The sequence below is a fragment of the Podarcis pityusensis genome (assembly GCF_964106645.2).
Source record: "Podarcis pityusensis genome assembly, chromosome: 14".
Classification (NCBI taxonomy): domain Eukaryota; kingdom Metazoa; phylum Chordata; class Lepidosauria; order Squamata; family Lacertidae; genus Podarcis; species Podarcis pityusensis.
Genome location: NC_138039.1, coordinates 32,071,040 through 32,083,495, shown reverse-complemented (window position 1 = coordinate 32,083,495; position 12,456 = coordinate 32,071,040). Strand labels below are relative to the sequence as shown.

The window sequence follows — 12,456 nt, the reverse complement described above, 5'->3', positions numbered from 1 at the left end:
ATGGGCTTTTGAACTGCTAGGTTGGCAGGAGCAGGGACCGAGCAACAGGAGCTCACCCCGTCGTGGGGATTTGAACTGCTGACTTTCTGATTGGCAAGTCCTAGGCTCTGTGGTTTAACCCACAGCGCCACCCACGTCCCTTATGCTTGCACTTTAGTCAAAACTAAATTTGACCCATTTTTGTAAAGCAACGTGGACTAAAGTTGCTCCTGGGGCACCTCTGAGATTAGGGATCCTGAAGCGTAAGCTTCATTAGTTTCATAGTATAGATCTGCCCCCGGAACAGAATGCTGGTCTAGATGGGTCTTTGGCCTCATCCAGCAGGCTCTTCTTATGTTCTTATAAACTACAACAACTCCCATGGACTTAGGACACAGGATTTCCTTGGAATGTTGGCGGCTGGGAGTCACTAGTGGGGAGAATTGCTGCTCCACTCATGTCCCACTTGCAGGCTTTCCAGAGTCATCTGCTTGGTCACTTTGAGAACAGAATATTGGACTAAATGGGCCTTTGGTCTGATCCTGCAGGGCTCTCCTTTGTTACCTATTAATAGGGCTACTTCACAGTGCAAAATTCAAAATGTGCCACTTTTTTCATTGAACGAGTTCCTGGCGGAAGCACTGTTATCTAACACATAGGGGTTGAGGTGTTTCCCCCCTGCCATTCTACATGCAGAAAGGAACCATTTCTTCAAACTGCGAGAGATGGGACTGTGGCAATTTAGAGATGAGGCATTACTATTAAAAGTCCCCACCACACACTTCCAAAAACTTCTTAACTTATGCCTGTAAAATGTCTGACTTCATTGCGCATTTGTGTATTACTCTTTGCAAACAGGTAATGAATAGGGCTCCATCATGCATTATTCTTCAGATGAGAGCATGTATCCCCCCCCCACTCCCCGATTAAGCAGCTGCTGCTGTTACAAAGCTGCCATCTTTGTTGCTAGGGAGACTCTGTGCACGTGCCAGAACATGATTGGTTCATTTGCCACCTTTCTGAGATGGTGTGTGGACTCCAGTGAACCCAACACAATGAGGAATTCTAGAAGAGGAGACCATTTTGTTGCAATGAAATAAGGACTTGATCACAGGATTTTTTAAATTTTTTTTTAAAGGAGAGGTGTTGGAATTGCAGTAGGAGAGAAACATTTCAAGTTTGCTGTAGTGGTAGTGATGTAAAAAATAGTTTGGCTTTTGCTGCCCAACTCCCCAATGGGACTCTGAGTTCCCTAAGTCCATGATCGGTCAGAGAAGAATGGATGGAGACAGGATACAGCAGAAAGCAAGGCAGGTATTTATTTTTCTGTTGCAACAGAGTTCCCTCTCATCCTTCCAAGGAGGGAGAGACCCTGAACAAAAGTGTGCAGGAACCTTTAAAGACTTTGACATTGCCGAGCCCCCTTAGCCAAAGACCACCCGAAAATCATCATACATGCATCATAGGAGGCCTGCGTCCTGGCCAGTTGTATATTCATACACAACTATGCCCTTAAGACAGCATTTGTAAGTGAAAAGACCATGGGAAGGCTTTCCCCATTTGCCTCCCTTACTGCAGAGGAATATTTGAAGTCATTGGGAGAGTCAGAATGGCTTCAGGATTGCTCTCCTGTACTATTTCAGACATATGGTTTATATATTTAGATATGTGTGCATTTATGAATAGATTCAGGTAGGCAGCCGTGTTGGTCTGATGCAGTCGAAAGTCTTTAAAGGTTCCTGCACACTTTTGTTCAGGTTTGTTGAGAGATGTCTAGGAGAGCAAAATATCTCTTGAGATTTGGGAGAGATCTTGCAAGCTCTTTCAGGGACCAGTTCTAGCACTCCTTTCCCACAATCAGCAGGATCCCAGAACTAACAGCTGTCCGTTTGGAGCAAAGGAAGGCAAGGACCCACAGCCCAGGTGGGGCTCACTAGCTTGGGGAGGAGTTGTGTGATTCCTCAGCTGGAGTAGACTCAGGACAGGTGAGGCTCACATACCTCCTCAACCCCAGAAGCTATAACAGGCCTGCGTCCTGACCATCTTTCCCTTCAAACAGGATAGGTGAACCTCTAAGAAGAGCAACTCACCCCTTGAGTGCAAGACCAAAGCCATAGTAAATCCCTAAAGATGGGCAACCTAGCCATGTGGGATATTGCTTATGGTCAACGAAAGCAGAGATTCATACTGGGGAATGTTGCTGTGGCATACTGGAGGAGCAGGGCCAGGAGGCTATCTTTGATACCCAAGAACACAAAAAAAGCAGAAGCAAAACAACTACATATTTCATTTTAAATGGACCTTCCTGCTAAGTGTAGATCGTAAACCCTCATTTTTAAAGTAAAAAGGGAGAGAAGGCTTCTCACGAAGTGTTAAGTAAAGGTACCCCTGCCTGTACGGGCCAGTCGTGTCCGACTCTAGGGTTGTGCGCCCATCTCACTTAAGAGGCCGGGGGCCAGCGCTGTCCAGAGACACTTCCGGGTCACGTGGCCAGCGTGACGAAGCTGTTCTGGCGAGCCAGCACCAACGCAGCACACGGAAACGCAGTTTACCTTCCCGCTATAAAGCGGTACCTATTTATCTACTTGCACTTAGGGGTGCTTTCGAACTGCTAGGGGGCAGGAGCTGGGACCGAAAGACTCACCCCGCTGCGGGGATTCGAACCGCCGACCATACGATCGGCAAGTCCTAGGCACTGAGGTTTTACCCACAGCACCACCCACGTCCCTTCACAAAGTGTTAGAATGTCACAAATAATTCAACAACCAAACAAAACAAGATTATTTTATATGATACAGTATCCTACATCCAGCTATGGGCACTGCTACACTTGCAAACAGCCTTAAGAGGCCTGACATGCAAGTCTCTTCAGGGTTACATAAACACATCCAGTTATAACATCAGGGAAGAGTGGACATCAGGTTGTTGGATGGGGCAACAATTTTAAATAAAATTATAGCCTCAAACAGGGGTTGTTATAAGAATTTTAAGGTCTCAAATATAGAATAAATATTCTTAAATGAAATAAATAAAAATTAAAAAATTGTCCAGTAGCACCTTAGAGACCAACTAAGTTTGTTCTGGGTATAAGATTTCGTGTGCATGCACACTTCTTCAGATACCATGCACACGAAAGCTTATACCCAGAACAAACTTCGTTTCCAACAACTGGTATTCAGAAGCATTGCTGCCTCCAACTGTGGAGACAGAGCATATCCATCATGGCTGGTGACCACTGATAGCCTCCTCCTCCATGCATTGTCCTATCTTCTTTGGAAGCCATCCAAGTTGGTGACCAGCACTGCCTGCCATGGGAGTGAGTTCCATAGTTTAATTGTGTGGTGCTTTTGATTCAACTTCATGGGCTGTTCTATTGCTAAGAGAGAAGGAGAATAATTTTTCTCTAGCCACTTTCTCCATGCCATGCATAGTTTTATAAACCTCTATCATTTTGCTTCTTACTCACCCCACACCAAGTCAAACCACTGGTCCATCCAGCTCCGTATCATCTGCACCAGGGATGAGAGATTTGTGACCCTCCAGATGTGTTTAGCCTTCAACTCCCATCATCCCTGACCATTGATCATGCAGGCTGAGGCTGATGGGAGTTGGAATCCAATTTTGGAGGGCAACAGTTTCCCCTTTCTATCCCTGGTCTACAGTGGAGAACCCAGAAATTCTCCAGGGTTTAAGGCAGGGGGCATTCCTAGCCCTAAAAGGAGATGCCAGACATTGAATCTGGGATCTTACACATGCAAACCAGATGCTCTTCCACTGAGCCATGGCCTTTCCAGGAGGACTGACATCCTCCAGCAGTCAAGGAAGCACTTGATAACATTTCTTTAAAGCAATACATCCTTTTTTTTTTGGAGGGGGGAATATCTCAACCCCAATTGTTGATGTGCCCAGCAAGATGTGTATGAATGCACATCTCTTATTGCTGCTTTAAGTGAATTCTGGCACATCTACATCCTTAACAGAAATCACAACATTGCATCTAACCAAATCGTGCTCAGAGCAGACCCATTGAAATCCATGGGCTCAAGTTAGTCTTGTCCATTGATTTCCATGGGTATGCTCATGGGTATGCTCAACTTGATACAGCCCACTGTCTCACACCTTTGCAAGCTTCATGCATCTCTAAACCACATCCGTCTCCTGCTCATGTTAAATAAAATAGAGTCGCCGGTGTTTGTCACTGTTCTTTAAATGGAAAAAAATCAAATGATAATAGACTGAGATTTGGTCATCTCGGGTAATAACTCAATTCAGTGCTTTGGATGTAAGTGTTTAAGGTTTCTGTGATAAAATGGTAACGTTATACTCCTAAAGCATGATAATGACATCAACGGATGTAACAGTGGAAGGGAGCGGACAGAATGTAATGCCCACAGGGCTGGCCTAATAGGAATAATTTTTAATGTAATGGAAATCGTACCACTAATGTTTTCTCAGCCTGATGCTGTCCCCAAGTCAGGGGGTTTTAGATTACACATGAATTCCCACCTCTGCACACCCTGACTTGAGTGTTAAACTAAAATAATTAAGAAAATGGCTTTCTGAGTGAAGCAGCCTGTGTTTTCCTCATTTTAACTCTTGCCAGCCCAGGAGAATTCTGCGCAGTTGGTATCTAATACAGTGTGTTTACTTATTTCCTTCTCCCTCCCAATCCATTTTCCTTTTGTGTTTTGTCTTTTCAGATTGTGATTTGTAAGCTATTCCAAGAGCCTTTCCCCCACTTTTTGGCTGAAGAGTAGGATAAAAGAAAAAACCAAATTAAATGAAAAACCTACTAAAAACGAGCTTTGATTTTAAGCAATTTAGTACATTCTGTAACCTGCTCTTCTCCCGAAAACTCAGGAGTCAGACCCACAGTACGGAACACACAGCTCCCAGTGGAGATAAGCTGTGAAGCTGAGCCATGGGGATCCATGAACTGAGACTCCCTCCCAAGATCTCAGCAATCAGGCATGGATACAATTTGCTGGATTGGTTACTGGACTTTTGATTTGTGCCTGGATTTACGACTGACTTTTATCAGCTGCTGGGTTGGTTGCATTGATTTACGGTTTTATTGAGTTTTTGTGTGGCTTGTTTTAATTTTGACTGTTTTACTGTGTGTGTTGCCTGGAGAATATATATTTGCTTTAATTAGGTGACTCGTAAACTGAATAAATAATAATTTTACAAAATCCCAGGAAGGATGGCCATGACCACTGAAGAGTGGTACCACTGCCATGGTTGCCGAGGCAACAAGCCCAGCACTGGCAGAAGGTGGCATGACCTGGGTCTCTAGAAGACACACCTCCAATGCCAGGGAAGTTGGTTCTATGGAGGTCAACTCCTGATGCCTAGTGGGAGATGGGAGAGAGGTGAGGCTGCAGTTGTAGAACCTTCTTGATATCTAAAAGCCAACAGGGCATTAACTATGGAAAACTAAGTTCAACTTAATTAAACTATGGTAAGCAAACTTAGTTTAACTAACTTAAATTATGGCATTTACTCCCACAGGAGGCAGTGATGGCCACCAACTTGGATGACTTTAGAAGAGATTTGGATAAAATTCACCGGGGGTGGGAGATAAGGCTATCAATGGCCACTATCCTATGTTCTGTCTTCACTGTTGAGAGGCAGTAATGATTCTGAATACCCACCCATTGCTGGAAACTGCAGGAGGGCAGAACAATCTTGTGCTCAGGTCCTGCTAGTAGGTTTCCCACGGGTATCTGGGTGGTAGTTGTGAGGACATGACTGGGGAAGGGCTTCCTTAGCATTCATACAGTGTGCCTAGTTGGTCAGCATAGAATGGAGGCGGAGCAGGGAACAGTTTATGGAACCCCTTCCCCTTTGGAAATGAAGCCCGGGGGAATACTCTGAATTCAGGGAAGGGTACTGGTGTTCAAGGTAACTGGCATCCATCTCCATCCATCTCCACCCTTTTCTTGCCCATGGTTGTGGAGGACACAATGGTCAGGGTATTGGTGGCATTTAGGTCCAGGTTTTGGCACAGAACCTGCCTTGCTTGACCTCTGTTGGGAGAGAGACAGGGAAAATACACCCCTGTTAATTCTCCTCGACCTCTCAATAACTTTTGATACCATCGACCATAGTACCCTTCTGGAACGACTGTCTGAGTTGCAGGTGGGTGGCATTGCATTGGATGGTCGTTTCCAGAGGGTGATGCTTGGGGTGTGCTCTTCACCCCCCTGGAGCCTTCAGTGTGGGGTTCCTTTGTGTTGTATCCCCTATGCTCTTCAACATCTACATGAAACTACTGAGTGGGTTCATCCAGAGTTTTGGAGTATGTTATCAGCAATATGCTGAGGACACACAGCTCTCCTCCTTTACATCTGCAGGTGTGGCAATGGATGTGCTGGACTTGCCTCAGTAATAGACGATGAGAGCCAACAAACTGAAGCTCAGTCCAGATAAGACTGAGCCACTGTGAGTGGCTGGTTCCCCAGACCAGATGGGTGGGAGGTTTCCTGCTCTTGATGGGGTTACACTCCCTTGGAAGAAGCAGATGTGCAGCTTGAGGGTACTTCTGGTTCCATTGCTATCACTTGAGGCTCTTGGGATCTCTGTGGCACAGAAGATCATCTGTGCTCCAGTATCCTATTGGTTTGATTACTGCAGTGTGTTATACAGTATGTGGGGAACATCTGGCCTTTGGGCTTAATCAGGCCAGACATGGGTCCCAATTTGGCCTGTGAACCATTTCCCCCAAACCAGATCCCACCTCCTACCCTACACCTGACATAATAAGTGACTTCAGATGTCGGGCAGGTAGAGGCACAGCTGCCAATGAGCAATCATGAGCCTTAACACTCTTTAGCAAGGGAGACTTGCTGTCACTTTCAATCAGCTTATCGACAGAGACAGGATGCTCTCTGGGATCAGCTGTGCTCAAGCTGCACTACAAAGGAAAAAAGAAGGGCCACCTGCTGCTAGGGTGATGTTAGGTGATGGACAGGTGTGTGGCACCACCCACCCACTCAAGTGGCCAACTGAGCAGGAAGACCAGTGTCTGGCCTACCAGCTCTACTGCAATGCAAATGTACCATGGAGGGAAGCCACACACATTGGAGAGTATCCTGGGATGTGTTCTGAAGTTCACATTTCTATGAGGAGGGATCTTGTATTAGTACTTACCAAGCAGAAGAGATTGTTAAGAGACTATTGCATCATAGCTCCTGGCCTTTGACAAATTTGTTTTATTGAATTTATAATCTTCTGTTCCATATAGAATGGTTGTACTTGCTTTGCAGCTGAAATTTTTTATCTGGTTTTTTCATTGCATACTATGCTACTGTAACCCACCCTGGGACCCTATGGTGAAAGGTAAGGAAGAAATCTTATGAATGAATGAATGAATGAATGAATGAATCTTCTTCTTTGGCAATCACTCGTAGCCAAGTAAGATTGTCTTCCATAAACATGGTTTTAACAATGAGTCCGTAAGTGGCTGTGGAGGCCAGTTCTGGATCCACATGTCCTTCCACAGCGAGGACATAGGTTTCCGGGTAGGAATTGATCATGGTGAGGATTTGCCAGACGTGCCTTCCTCTTAGCACGTTTTTCCCTTTTCTCCTGAGTTTGAGCATCTTCAAAGCCCATGGCAGCTTTGGGAAAGGCTGTTCTTCAATTGGAGTGCTTGCAGGCCAGTGTTTCCCAGTTATACTACATTTTTTTTAGATTTGCCTTGAGAGCATCTTTGAACCTCTTTCGTTGTCCACCGGCATTACACTTTCCATTCTTAAGTTGGAAAAAGAGTACAGTGGTACCTGGCAAGACGAATGCCTCGCAAGACAAAAAACTCGCTAGACGAAAGGGTTTTTTGTTTTTTGAGCTGCTTCGCAAGACGATTTTCGCTATGGGCTTGCTTCGCAAGACGGAAACGTCTTGCAAGTTTGTTTCCTTTTTCTTAACACTGTTAATACAGTTGCGACTTGACTTCGAGGAGCAACTCATAGAACACGGTGTGGTAGCCTTTTTTGAGGTTTTTAAAGACTTTGGTGATTTTTGAAGCTTTTCCAAAACTTTCCCGACACCGTGCTTCGCAAGACAAAAAAAATCGCAAGACGACAAAACTCGCGGAATGAATTAATTTCGTCTTGTGAGGCACCACTGTAGTTGCTTTGGAAGACGATAATCAGGCATCCGCACAACATGACCAGTCCAACAAAGTTGATGTTGAAGAATAATTGCTTCCAGTACGCTGGTATTATGTGATTGAGGAAATGAGTGAGGCCTTAACTTCACCCCTAGAAGCAGCATCTGGGGAGGGGAGGAGCCTCTGTCCTATGAAAGGCTTCAGTTCTGCTTGCTGGTTTCCCTCAGGCATCTGGTTGGCCACTGTGGGAATAGAGTGCTAGACTAGATGGACCTCCCTCTTGGGCCTGACCCAGCAGGGGTCTTCTTATGTTCTTAACAGGAGCTGGCTGATTTCAGACTTGTTAGATCTACAGTACTTTGTTTTTCATCATGACCAAAAGATCTACCAATATCTAGAACACATTTGGAATGAACCTACACCAGGAACCACTTGGAATTAAAGAGCAGGGTAGCTCATGCATACATTCAGAGCCAGGAATGTATTTGTTTCCAGTACCAGCTATGAACTGAGCTCACGGTCCTTTCATGCAAAATCCCATTCTGGGCTTGGTTTCTTCATCTCAGTAGCCTTATTTGGGAGAGAAATGTCATTTTGTTGTTGTTCCCAACAGCTGGGACACACAGACGGAAGAAACAAATTTATCTTGTAAGGAGAGTAGTAGGAAACTGGTTTTGGAAAATTGTATTAAATTGTATTAATTTGGCAACAATTTGTAATAATTTGGAATTTTTATCAAAATAATTGGCAAAAAGAGAGAGAAACAAATCAGTACTCTCCAGCCAGCAATGTAGGTTTTTTAGTTTTGCCTTGGCTGCTATTGTTGTTGTCAATTGATTTTTTTTGGGGGGGGTGTATGGGGGCGGTAAATATGCACTTGGTGAACACAATGCATTGGATTTCTGAAGTTGTAATTCCTGGTTGATTTTGAGCCCAGTATTATTCAGAGCACCCACTCAAGGTACCTGACAGGCCTCTGGGGCATAACCATTGTCCTGTGTAAACTTGCCCTAGAATACATCTGCATGCACACACATGTATGTGTGCATTCCATGAGAAATGTCTGTCCGTTGCTCCTAATTATCTCATGAAGAATTCCTGATATGCTTTCACTGATCACCAGGGCTTCTTGGCAGAAAGTTTGTAAATTGCTACAGTCACGAAACCAACAGAAAGTGAACAAAACCTTCCTCAAGTGGAAACAAAAATAAAGGAATGAATTAGCTGGGGAGGGTGTTTTTGCATGTTCCCTTGTCCGTGTTCTCTCTGACCCAGGAATGGCTCATCACTTCATACTTCCTCACTTCGCACAGATTGCAGTTTTGGCTAGGAATCTTTGCACATGGTGGGAATTTGCCTAGGGCTGAGGCTGGCTTGCACCCAAGCACATTTCTGTGGCCAAGCGTTTCCAGATCGCTGCCCCATGTGTGAGCCTGGTTCTGATCCCCAAGCCCAGGAAAGATGGCAAGGGCTTTTGTCTTGGATCTAAAACACCTCATCTGTCGGAAGCTGGGGAGGCGGCGAGCTTCCCTGCCTTGATAGCATGCTTCTTACACAGAAGAATTTTAGTAGAGTCTAAAGTTTCATTTCCCACAGAGAACAGGAAATTTTCGTCATGATGAAGCTGATCTTTCCAGATTTCTCTGTGCATTTCTCTGTGCAATGCTGGAGAACATGAAACATTTTTTTCCAGATTTCTCTGGCTGTGTACCCAGAAATAGTGCTTCAGGTTAAGAACTTTGCTTCAGGATAAGAAAAGAAATCATGCTTCAGCGGCGTGGCAGCAGCAGGAGGCCCCATTAGCTAAAGTGGTGCTTCAGGTTAAGAACAGTTTCAGGTTATGAACGAACCTCCGGAACGAATTAAGTACTTAACCTGAGGTACCACTGTACTCTCTCCCACAAAACAAAGCATGCATACTTTCAGGCCTAATGCTTTAAATCTATTTGAAGCCAAACACTTGAAAACAAGATCTCATGCTGTTCACACACGCCACATATAGACTTGAAACCTATCAATATGAAAGATGATTGACACCATGGTAAAGGATCAGCTCCTAAGAGACTCCAGTGAACCCTGGAGTGGAATTTCAGGTACTTTTGTCTCACAAAGGGGTGGAGAACTCCCTACTTACATACCACTATTTTATATTGTGACTTTCTGTATGATATGATTATTTTCCACCTAGTCATTTTGTCATGTTGGCACTCTATTTGAAAAATTTAACAATTCCAAAATAAAGATGCGCTTTCACCTACACAAGATTAAATATGCTGCCTTCAGCTGTACTTGAGGGTCAATTTCAAAATATTCCTCTGGAAAACTGGTTATGTCCATGTGCTACTGTGTTCTTTCTTCTAGCAGATCAAGATAATCAAGTGACAGCAAAAACTGGGGAAAAAATAGCAGGGGCAATTAGAATAAGATCTGTTGTTTGATTATTGATGTAAACCTCCAGAATGTATTTTGCGTAGTTAAGTTTTCATCTCTATCTTCAGTACATTTTATTGCTATGGCTAGTGGCTGATTCAAATAAAGATTCTTCTGATGTAGTATTTAAAACGTTGCTTTCTGTTGGCATAATTGCATGAAGGAATGCATGTTTTCCACACTTAAGAATGTTGTGAATGAATGTGGGCACCTCGCATCTTTTCAGAAGCTCAGCATTTCAACAATGGATCTAAAGAGCTGATTCATGTAAAGCAATAAACATCCTTCCCTTGTCTCTCAGACTAAACCCAGAACCTTGTGGCAATGCACATTGATGGTGCTGAATACTATGCATTAGGAACATAGGAAGCTGCCCTATACCTCAGTCAGACCATTGGTTCAGTATTGTCTACAGTGACTGGCAGATGGTTCTGCAGAGTATCAGGCAGGGCTCTCTCTCTGCCCTACCCGGCGATGCCAGGGTTTGAACCTAGGACCTTCTGCATGGAAAGCAGATGCTCTACCACTGAGCTATGGCCCTTCCCAATGGCTGCTTGCACCCAAATCTCTGAGCGGCAAGAGACTCCCTGACTTCCTGTGCTTTTTCTAAGGTTTGGTTTTCCTGGAATGAAGGTCAGTGGAGACTGCAGTGTCTTTAGGATATACAGCCAGTGTGGAGTATTGATTAGAGTGCTGGAGAGACTTGGGTTCAAATCCCTGCTCAGCCATGAATCCCACTGGGTGACTTTGGGCCACTCACTGTCTCTCAGCCTAAGCTACCTCACAGAATTGTTGTGAGGATAATTTGGAGAGGGGGAGAAGTGTTTGGGGAACACTCTTTCTTGCTAGATGCTAGGAGAGGATATACTAGGTATTATCCTTCCTTCCTCATGTTTGTGAGTTCAGCAGAGTGCATCCCTTCGCCATTTAAAAGGGAAGCTTTGATAGGCTGGTTTTAGCCTTTTGGTTTAAGTAATCCAGGATGCTTTAAGGCAGACTAATTTTTTCTGGCATTTCCCCTGTCCCTCCAACATAAAAAAATAACCACGCAAACAGTCTTGTAAAAATTAAAAATAGCACTTACTCACTCAGCATACTTGTTGAAGAGCAACAGATACAGCAGCTTTGTTCAGGCAGGCTTAAAATGGTCATCCAGTTACAAAGACATACTTTAGCCCAGTTTAAAATGGTGTCTGACATGCAGATGTTCTCACATTGCTGGAATGAGGTGAAAGGCCAGGTGAGGAAATTATATGTATGGATATGCCCTCCCACTGACAGGTCACAGTGGGAGTGTCTCTCAGGAGTCCTCTCTAGGAAACTGACAGAACTCTGAACTTCAGCGCTTATCATGTGTCTATCTAGCAAACGTTCATTGTTGGTTTGACTGCATTGTAAATACACCACAGATTTAGTACCTTGTAAGCTGCCACACACTGAATCAGTCCAGCTAGTTGAGGATTGCCTTTGTGTACCAGTTGCTGGGACGCGGGTGGTGCTGTGGTCTAAACCACTGAGCCTCTTGGGCTTGCCAATCAGAAGGACGGCAGTTTGAATCCCTGTGATGGGGTGAGCTCCCATTGCTCTGTCCTAGCTCCTGCCAACCTAGTAGCTCGAAAGCACACCAGTGCAAGTAGATACATAGGTACCACTGCAACGGGAAGGCAAACAGCGTTTCCATGCACACTCTGGTTTCCGTCATGATGTTCCGTTGCTCCAGAAGCAGTTTAGTCATGCTGCCCACATGACCCGGAAAGCTGTCTGTGGACAAAAGCCGGCTCCCTTGGCCTGAAAGCGAGATGAGCGCCACACCCCATAGTCGCCTTTGACTGGACTTAACTGTCCAGGAGTCCTTTAGCTTTTTACCTTACCAGTGGCTGGGAATCTCTAGTAGGGAGGAGAAGACTGTTCCATGGACATCCTTCTTGCAGGCT

At 44.7% G+C, this 12,456-nt stretch overlaps 1 long non-coding RNA gene across 1 annotated transcript; it reads right to left on the bottom strand.

The window, feature by feature from the left end:
- Window positions 1-10,351: 10,351 nt before the first annotated feature.
- LOC308463234 lies at window positions 10,352-11,736 on the bottom strand. The gene is made up of 2 exons (XR_013979525.1): window positions 11,607-11,736; window positions 10,352-10,483 (listed from the first exon to the last, which is right to left on the bottom strand). It is a non-coding gene; the product is annotated as an uncharacterized lncRNA (long non-coding RNA).
- Between the last annotated feature and the right edge of the window lie 720 nt (window positions 11,737-12,456).